Below are 10878 nucleotides of genomic sequence, written 5' to 3'. Positions count from 1 at the left end.
TCTTGAAATTTAGAAATGGTGTCTGGTAATTTAGAATGTGTCACCTTCCCAAACCCACAGTCCAGCTGGACATATAATCAATCACCCCACGCCTACATAAACACAACACAAAGACTCGTCTTCTACTTTGTTGAGCAGAGCAGCTGCATAGAAATGCAAAACACAATAAATGCAAATTAATATACATTTCAACAAATGTCAGCACTTTATTATTTTTCACGTTTATAATTATCCACATCTTTCTCACTAAAGCAGGGATGGGAACCTGTAGTACTTCAGATGTTGTTAGACTCCAGCTCCCATTATATATGGCCTTTGATTATGGTGGCTAGGGAAAATGAGAATTGCAGTCCATTGGAGAAACACAGCTTCTTCTTTCCTGTCTTAAAAAGAGTTGGTGAAAAATCACTCTGGCCATCACTGCAACCTGAATGTACAGATAATAATAATAATAATAATAATAATAATAATAATAATAATAATTTATTATTTATACCCCACCAATCTGGCTGAGTTTCCCCAGCCACTCTGGGTGGCTCCCAATCAAATGTTAAAAACAATACAGCATTAAATATTAACAACTTCCCTAAACAGGGCTGCCAGATATGGAGACTGATCCAAGAGTTGAGAGGTAGATGCCAATTGCCCTGACTGCCACACCTCACTAGATCCAACACAGCTGAGTGTAAACACAGCTGTGCCAGATAGGTGTAATATCCCAATATTTTTGGGGAAACCATCAAAAAATTTAGGCTTTAATTTTAATTTTATTTTTGTTTTTTAAAAAGAAGCATGAAATTATTATTTATTGTCCTTAATTGATCTAAAATCTGCAACATTTTTTGTCCATACTTAGCATTCTCTGTGTGAGAGGTGTATGGGAAATGATTTAGATAGTTAAATTTTAAAGAAGAAAGCCCTTGTGGTTCTTTTATCATTTTTTGTTTCATTTCCTAGAAGAAGAGTTTGGATTTGATATCCCGCTTTATCACCACCCAAAGGAGTCTCAAAGCAGCTAACATTCTCCTTTCCCTTCCTCTCCCACAACAAACACTCTGTGAGGTGAGTGGGGCTGAGAGACTTCAAAGAAGTGTGACTAGCCCAAGGTCACCCAGCAGCTGCATGTGGAGGAGCGGAGACGCGAACCCGGTTCACCAGATTACAAGTGTACAGCTCTTAACCACTACACCACACTGGCTCTCTATTCTAAAGCAGACCTGAATGGAACCTAGAGACAAGAGAAAGCCTCATATGTGCCTGTTGGCACTCTGTACTAGCTGACCGTTTTAAAGTTCTGATCCAAATTCTCTGTTGTATGTCAAGTGCTGTAAGATCATGTCTGCAGCAGAGGGAGAGATGGGACTGCTGGGCTTCTCCATGGGCTCTCCAATTCCATCATTCTCCTCCTCCTTCAACTGTCATCTGGGAGCAAGCATTCTATCAAGCTAAACGTTCAGACTGCACCATGATGGTGGTGGCAACTGATTTAAAAATGAAATGTCTCTCAGCCTTTTCTATCTTCCAAGAATGGTATGAATGTACCTTTTGTTACATAGGACCACTCCAATGGCTTTGCTGGGAGTCCAGTTCCAGCTGGCTCCTTCTCTCCTTGAACTATTTTCCATTCCAGCAGGTCATTATGAGAACTATGTAAATTTAAGAATTGGTGCCTAAGTTTGCTTGTTCCCCTCTACCCTCTCATTCCCCTTTTCCTTTTGTGCTATGTCTTTTAGAAAGTAAGCCTACAGGCAGGAACTGCCTTGCTTATTGATCTCATAAATGTAATAAAGTAGGTATGAAAACAAGCCACCATGGGGGCTTCTTCAGTGGGGCCAAAATGCTTTAAACAAACAAACAAACAAACTATAGGCAGAGCAACGACTGAACAGAGAGTTCAACTTGGCTCTGACATTATAGCCATTTGATGCCTTTGAGCAGCAATTTGTAGAATGATCTAAAAGAATGCACCAGTATTCACAATGAGCAGCAAATGAAAAGAATTCCTTTATGAGTCATTAGATATATTTCACTAATTACAGAGAAGGTTTTGCCTTGTTTGGGTCTTTTTTGCTACCCTGCTAATAAGTGATGCAGTGCCTTTACTCAGAGTAGGTATGCCAGTCACTAATGCAAGGAACTTCATCCGTTGCTACGTCCTTTGAGGGTATGTGTGTGTTTTTTTGGCAAGGATTGTTAGATAGCAATTGCAGGGTGTGGGGATCTGGCAATTAGAAACATAATCAAGATCATGTAACAAAATCCATCTTAATGTGGGCGTAAACATTGTTGAAGATATTTCCCTTTGTATTCCATTGGATTTAGTCAGAGCAAACTTTAGTGAAAGAAGGCATTGTTCTTTAGGTTCTGTATTCCTCTCTAAAAGCAAAAGTACATCATACAGCTCCATAAATATTAAAGGGATGTGTTCTCAGGCTCATGTTTTTACCATGATCTTTTTGCAATGCAATCTTATGTATGTTTGCTCAGAAGTAACTCCCACTGTGTTCAATTATACTTACACCCTAGTACATGATTTAGGATCGAAATTTAGCCATTACCATTTGAATCTATTCATCAGTTACTGGTGATTAGAACTTGTAGTCCTGTTTCCAAGAGATGTAAAAGAATAATCACAAGGTCCACCCAGCAGACCTAAATGAACTCTGAAGAAGTTATAAAGTTCTATTCCAATCAGAGTGAAGACAGATATACAAATTCACAGTGGGTTTTTCACACTTCAATGTCTATCTTGCTTTGCATCTTACATAATAGCAAAACCTGGATGCTGGTACTGCCAAAGGAAACACAGCCCCAGTGAAGCTCTAGCTATACTTCTGGTTCCCATTTGATGGGAATGGGTTTGTGAGGGGATACTCATTTTTCAAAATGCTGCTGCCCACCCATGTTCACATTTGGTTAGGAACTGGCTAAAGCCTAACTGAGCCTGTAACCTCAGGAGTGGAATTGCTTTGAGGGACTGAGGGGAGAAATCAAGCTCATGATTGGCTCAATCAAATCATCACTTTCACAGCCAGCTTCTGCTGGTGGTCTTTTCTTAGCTGAATGGTGGGTGGAGGGAGAGACAGGAAGAGGAAGAGGAAGAGGAAGAGGAAGAGGAAGAGGAAGAGGAAGAGTGAGGTGATTTAATGTGACAAGAGTGCTTCTCAGCCACTCTATAAATCTGCCCTAACTTTAAGGTTTGTTGGATTTTCTTCTCTGCATTAGTTAATTATTTGGGCTGTGCTACACATTACACTTGACACAGGTGACTGCCGAAACCAGCATTCCAATGCTGAATTAGTCTTATTGCCTCCTCCATTAATCGCAAGATCACTTACTCTATGTCTTGACATCAACACATCATGTATTTCTACACAAGCTAATTATGTGGAGCATGGAATGAGACATGCAAGATGGCAACATCAAGATGTGGGATAATTGACCCTAGATGCAATGGGAAGGGAGAAGGAGAACTTGATGTAGGTATTCAGCCCCATCGAGTTCAGCCCTTATTATCAACCTTTCTGTAAGTCAAAATGGTTATTTTTTTTAATCATCTCTGCACACTCACTCAAAGTCTGTGCGTTCTGGAGGAAAGTCAATTATTTTAGCCTCCTATAATGGTGAGCCAGAGGAGAAAGTGAAAAGCTGGAGGCAATGGAAAGAATGTATGATCACAGGCAGTATGGTTCTGATCATGCACACCTGGAAAGTTAACAGGAAGATAGCATATTGCTGCCGTGGGCTCCTTCAGAAGGAGGGAAAGGTATGAATTGAATCAATAAAGGAATATTAAAGGAATATGTCCACAGAGGCTCATGTTTTTACCATGATCTTTTTGCAGTGCTGTCTTATGTATGCTTGCTTCAACCTTTAAACTCTTCCATTTCTGCAGTTGCATTGTAGCCACTGAATGTGTCAGACTCAGAAGCCTCAACTGGATGGCAAGCATCTGTGGCAGAATAAAATTATAGCATGAACATTTGGTGAGGCTTGATTCCAGAATACATTTCTTTAAGTTCATTTAAAAAATAAATGCCAGAGACCTTGAATCCTGACAACTGCATTGTTACAAAACATGTTTTCTGGGAAAGGGGAGCATTCATTTAAAAATCACGGACTGAATGAACGAATTTAGCTTATTACGGTCACAGACCAGCATAAAAAATACAGACTAAATTCACACTTTTATCTATTTATACGCCCAAGTTGTCACAGCCAAACAGTTGCAGCAAAGTTGGTGGCGTTCTCTCCAATTAATCTCAAATTGTTGAGAAAGACCGCATTCCTCCACTAACCATGACCTAGTTTAACCATAGATGTGTGAATTTGTTCCCTTTCAATCCTCCTAACTTTTATGTAAATTTTGTCAGCCCAGCTGCTATGGGACAGCAAATACACTGTACAGTACTCAGAAAGATCTAGAGTTGGTAGAACCCACAGAGAACAGAACATCATGGCCTTTAACTTTCAACATTACGAAATACTGTGTGAGTCCTAAGAGGTGTGTTGAGGTTTGGTCCTCTTTGTAAACTCCACCAGACTGGGAAAGCTCCAGAAGAATTGTGGAAGACATTTGTAAACTCCACCAGACTGGGAAAGCTCCAGAAGAATTGTGGAAGAAATTAGCCTTATCCCTAAATTTACATGTTTTAATTTCCACCCAAATAACAAAGCTCTGGATGTGGATCAATAGCTCTTTTGTCTTCCACAGAGCCTGCAATTACTCATTTTTACTCTCAGGTTGGCCTGAACTGAAATATCTATTGTCCATGACATCACCATGAATGAAAGCTGGACCTGGTCTGCTTCATAGGAACTTGGCTGGATGAGGTAGAGAGAAAGGAGAGTTCTGTTTGGTCTCAATGACTTTAACCCAAATATTCTGCTCAGGAATGACCAAAAGTCAGTGGGCGAGGTGTGGTAGTCCATAAAGAAACCAGTCTGATACAGCACATTCTGTGTATGTATACCTTGTGTTGAAGATCACAGCAGAATAGAGCTGTTAGGTGGTGTGCTGACCTCCCCACATCAAGTATTTTACCTGAGCTGAAAAAGGTGATTTCAGATTTGATCTTAATAACCCTCAGATTTACAGTTCCTGGGATTTCAGGCTTTTTAACAGTGAAATAATCAGATAATTCATGGCAGATATGGATCTATATGAACCTATTGCTGAGCCAGCCCATCTGGCAGACTATACCCAGGATGTGGTGTTTTGTACTGGACAAGATGGAAATGACTGATTGGTCAGGGAGCCTCTGATGACTCCTTTGTCATTGACAAATAACTACAGGATAGGGTTTGAAAGATCTGTCCATTCCAGTTCTTCCAGTTTCTTCATTTCCCCCATCTTAAATTCAATTATACATGTTTCCATGGTAGTTTGTGAATAGTTTTAAAGGGGAAAAAACTCATGAAAATTCTTCAACATTTTAGTGTGAATTTTTCTAGTAAACACATCTTTGGGTGCAGTTCTGAGTAATTTACACATTTTTCCAAGCAATTTCCCCTAATACAATGCATTTTTGTATGTTATTTTCACAAATATATTAATTTTATATACACTTTCCTCTAATATATGCATTGTTGCAAATATTGGTTGGTCAGAGAAGTGCATTGCAGAAATTCACATTAGTGCGATAATGGAATGGAAGCTCAATTTAGACAAGATAAAGGTTATTATGGTGTTAGGCGCAGTTCTGGGGTTAACATTCAATCCTGCAACTTGGTGGTACTCCTGGACTCAGCACTCATATGTATATGAAGCCAGAAGTCTCTTTTACTGATTTTCATGCTGTACCAGGGCTGGTGCTGAGGGCAGGCTTGAAATCAGCTGATTCATAAAGCAGTAGCACATATTTTGTTAGGTTTATAAAGGTCATATAAAACTGAGCCTTTTTAAGCTTATTTTTTTAAAAAAAATACAAAGTTCAAAGCATTAAACCCAAAATGGCTTGAGTCTCATAGGGTTCGCTTCTATCATACATCAAGCCATCAAATGAGTTGGGCTCCACTGGAAAGAATTTACTTCAGGAGTCATCCTCAATTTGAGGTAAAATTGACAACCACTAGAAATAGATTTTTTCCCCCACTGGTGGTATTCAGACTTAGGAAAGGAGGGAAGGATCATAACTCAGTAAAAGGAAACATACTTTGCAAGCAAAAGATTATAGGTTCAATCCCTGGCCTCCCCCATTTGAAGCATTTGGAGAATGTGTGTTTGATACCCAAGAACACAGCTGGCGGTCAGCATAGAAAATGCAAAACGAGATGGAACACCCTCAGTTTTTTTTATAAATTATAAATATAAATATAAATATAAATAATATAAATATACGTTTTGGTCCTCAATTAATTGCTCTTCTTTTTGTGTATAACATGGGGTGATTTCTATGAACTTGCCTTTCAATCTACAGCCCGCCATCCTGTGCCATAGACTACACCATTCCCAATGGTTCTCCAATCCATGGGGGCAGACATTCATGGGCTGCAGAAGCAATGGGGAGGTGGTGAAACCCTGCTACTTTCACAAAAGTATAGTTAGGATCCAAGCAGTACACCACCACACACACACACACACACACACACACACAAACAAATCATTGCCCTCCTTAATCCATTATCTGAGGGACGTGGGTGGCACTGTGGTCTAAACCACAGAGCCTAGGGCTTGCCGATCAGAAGGTCATTGGTTCGAATCCCTGTGACGGGGTGAGCTCCCGTTGCTTGGTCCCTGCTCCTGCCAACCTAGCAGTTCAAAAGCATGTCAAAGTGCAAGTAGATAAATAGGTACCACTCCGGCGGGAAGGTAAACGGCAGCTTAGTCATGCTGGCCACATGACCCGAAAGCTGTACACCGGCTCCCTTGGCCAATAAAGCGAGATGAGCGCCGCAACCCCAGAGTCGTCCGCGACTGGACCTAACAGTCAGGGGTCCCTTTACCTTTAACTCATTATCTAATATTTAAAAGATTACACTTCGCTAATATTAATTGTACTACTAAGATGCAAGAGGAATCTTCTCACATACATTCCTCACATGAAATATAGCCACATAAAATGTCATTGTTTTATTGAGAGCTGATTAAAATCAGCATTAAATCATTCATTCATGTAAAATTGCCGCTCACTGTTAGTCAAATTTGCACAGGAATGGAGTGACACAGAACAAAATGATTACCGGTATTTTATTTTTTTAAGCAGTTTTCTCCACATACCTTTTGTAACCCTGTTAAATATTTCTGCTAATCTGACACAAATTATTTGCAAACATCATATTAGCAGTGTATAATTATGGTTATAAAGCATATCAATTTAAAAATCCCTATAGTAAATAAATGCTGTTAAAATGTCTCAAGTAGGTTACTAGCCTTAGTGTTTATTCAAATAAGGCTTTTTAATGTCGGTGGTTTTGCAAAAACTGCTTCCTGTCAAATTCATTGCTTCCTAAGGGAGACAACTGGGATCCGACAGCATGTCGCTGTAGCCTTGTCCCTGATGATGTCACTATAGGCTTGCTACCTATGGTGTTACCATAAATGTATTGGGGAAGACAACTGATGCTCAAAAATAATAATGGGTTTTGCAGTTTCTGTTTGATGTGGCTGAATGAGAAGTCATCACGTATAGCACAAAGAAAGGCCATACTCTTAACACAAATGTTAATAACACTTAAACCCATTAAAATCAACAAGGGTAAGCATACTTAATCTGTGCTGAAATACTGTATGACCAGCAGCTCAAATCACTAAGTAGGTCACTTCACTCTCTACTATTCTAGCAGTGTGGATGGAGACCTGGGTGAAACCCAGTCATTCTAATTTAAACACCTTAAGCACATTTAAGGTAAAGGTAAAGGGATCCCTGACTGTTAGGTCCAGTCGCGGACGACTCTGGGGTTGCGGCGCTCATCTCGTTTTATTGGCCGAGGGAGCCGGTGTTTGTCCGCAGACAGCTTCTGGGTCATGTGGCCAGCATGACTAAGCTGCTTCTGGCGAACCAGGGAAGCACAGAAACACTGTTTACCTTCCCGACAGAGCGGTACCTATTTATCTACTTACACTTTGATGTGCTTTCGAACTGCTAGGTTGGCAGGAGCAGGGACCGAGCAACAGGAGCTCACCCTGTTGCGGGGATTCAAACCGCCAACCTTCTGATCGGCAAGCCCTAGGCTCTGTAGTTTAGACCACAGCACCACCGTGTCCCTTACCTGCACACTTACTTGCAGGTAATTTAATTGTATTATCACAGGAAGTGAGACTTGGTGAGCTGCCCAAAAGTGTGGAGAGAAGCCTGAAGCATATCATCATCATCATCATCATCATCATCATTATTATTCAGATGCAGGATCCACTCGTGTTCATGGATAGTTTCACCCAGTGCTGTTGTTCTATAAAAAGAGGTGCCAGAACTCACAATGAATGCCTCACTTGTTCTCTTATAATGGCAATGGCACCCACCTGAAAAAATCCCTGGTTCCACCACTCTAGGAGCCTATTAGCTCCCCTGGTGTGGCCTAGTGATAGATGCATATGGATCAGGCTGGATCTGTGTCTGGACAACAGCCAAATTCCATCGTTTTCTGTTAACGCTCTTCTGACCCTTTGCAAATCCCTGCACTCCTGTCTTTATTACGTATTCCCAGACTTTCTGTCTGCCTGCTTGTCTTCCTGAGTCCCTCTGGTAGATCAATCCAGTGTCTCCCACCAACTTGCAGTCTCATCCTGTTCACTGCCATTCCCCAGCAATGTTAATGTCCAAGAAAATCCAAGTCAGATTGCAGTTTTACATCATTATCTTGACCATATTGGCTTTGGTTAAGCTTTCTTTCCAAGTACTTGTTCTAAAGATTGCAGGATTTGTTGGATTTTGTTTCCATTTCCTTCATATCCTTACAGATAAGTATGAATAAATATAAAACCACAGCTTCCACATCATGGCTGTGCTCAAAACTATGCTCTGCGCCTTCCTTTAGACTTACACAGTTTGTCTCTTTTTTCTTTCTTATTTTTATTATATATTATTAAACAATGAGCTTTATTTGTGATAATGGTAATTGTCGAAATGCTCTCTTAGCAAGCTACCAGCTTTTCATAAATATTAAATTCTTCCTTTCTGTAGCTGAGCTCTAAGACTATGAAAATTTGGTAATTTTAGAGGATGAATTATTTATCCATTTTATAATTTGCATAAAGAGAAATGCTGTTTGCTCATTAAATTTAGAACGACAAGGGTGGGGGGGACAGTTGGCTATTTCCTCTTCATAACCAATTGCATTATTATTATTATTATTATTATTATTATTATTATTATTATTACAAAATGAGGGTAAATGTACAGTATGGAGGATGCTCTAATATTGTTGGAAAACTGATTCACCCCTTTGCCAGTCTGCACTCACATAGGTGTCAGCCAAGTTAAAGCTATCATCTTTCCTTATTTTTGTCTCTCTGCACAGGATTATTAACATTTGAAATTAGCATTAATTTTCTTCCAAATATCTCTCTTTTCTTTTTTCTTTCGGTTGCTAGCAACTCATCCGTCATATTGCTAAAACCCACAGTAGCACAAGAAGGAAAATAACCTCCATAAACCATGTTATTGATGAGTCGTTGCTTTCCATCAGCATAAAACCCACCCACATCTCTGAAATAGAGATTTCCAAGCCATCCTCATTGATGTTTCAATTCTTTGACGTTTCAATAAGGCTCCCATCAAGACTACATTATGCCTATTATTTCTTCATCACTACCACACAGTAATAGCTCTCGTTTTCTCCTCCATTATATATGCAGGCACAATGAATGCAATGTTTTCTTACAGCCCAATCCTATTAAGTGTTAAGGTTGGATCACATGAAATACTTTTCAGTTAGCTGATGATGGTAATAATAATAATAATAAACCACATTGTGATACTGCAGCAGCAGATACACTAGCACCAATACTCGGGATCAAAAATGGTATATTTTAATCTTAGGAAAGTAGTGTTTATTGCAAAAAGCATTGAATGTGTATATTCTAATTTCTTAATAGAAGCCACAGGGATGATAGGGAGATCTGAGTAGGATCTGGATGATGGTGTGTGGAGAGGATTTTTAAACCCCTTTTCCTGTGTAGTTCAGTCCCACCAAATACCTCTCTGAAATCACTCACTGCTGCCAAGGGGAGCTTGAGATGAAAAGTGGGAAGACTTCAGTCCTATACTTCATTATCTGGTGTAGGAGATACCAAACAGCATGTAGCTGTAGCTTAGCCACATGAACAGAGAAAGGGAAGGCGGATTGCTGTTTCCTAATGAGAAGCCAAATGCACAGAAATTATAGCTTGCCGTTAGGCTAGAGGGAACGTAAAAAAGAGGAACCTGTCCATAATATATTCCATGAGGGCACATGGATGTGGCACGTGGAAGCATGGAAGAAAGTGCCCAGAACAAGCAACTAGGGATATGTAGCACATGTCTGGCATCTGGGGTGTAGGCTAAGGGGGAAGCTGAGAGAAGTATTTGGGTACTGGAATGCCCATCAATATCTTTTATGGAACCCCAGTGATTTAAGTACTGTATTAGTAGGGATAGAAAGATAAAATCAGTGTGAGTTGTTTGGTCTACACACTGGTGGATTGATTTAAGGATTAATCCTTTGAAATACTTGGTTGGGTTGATGTGTTTAATGAAGCATTGGGCTCCGGACTGAAAGTTCACCACTGCTACCTATCCTCTACTACCTCAGAACACAAGAAATGCCTCTTTTCTTGTGTCTTCTTTAGATGTGCAAAGTCTATATGGGGCAGGGTCTCTCTCTGTGTGTTCTTACTAAAGTTTTTGTCAAATGTTAAGTTCATTTCATCTCAGCTGCACTAATTTGAGGCCAGCGGAT

At 40.0% G+C, this 10878-nt stretch overlaps 1 long non-coding RNA gene across 1 annotated transcript; it reads right to left on the bottom strand.

Annotated features, from left to right (window-relative positions):
- Positions 1 to 1031: 1031 nt before the first annotated feature.
- On the bottom strand, positions 1032 to 9113 carry LOC310770333. The gene is made up of 5 exons (XR_014552080.1): positions 8637 to 9113; positions 6406 to 6490; positions 3829 to 3952; positions 3572 to 3705; positions 1032 to 1422 (listed from the first exon to the last, which is right to left on the bottom strand). It is a non-coding gene; the product is annotated as an uncharacterized lncRNA (long non-coding RNA).
- Positions 9114 to 10878: the final 1765 nt, after the last annotated feature.

Source organism: Podarcis filfolensis (genome assembly GCF_964270895.1).
Source record: "Podarcis filfolensis genome assembly, chromosome: 9".
Lineage (NCBI taxonomy): Eukaryota > Metazoa > Chordata > Lepidosauria > Squamata > Lacertidae > Podarcis > Podarcis filfolensis.
The sequence above is the reverse complement of the archived record's forward strand: the minus strand, read 5'-3'. Positions and strand labels throughout refer to the sequence as shown.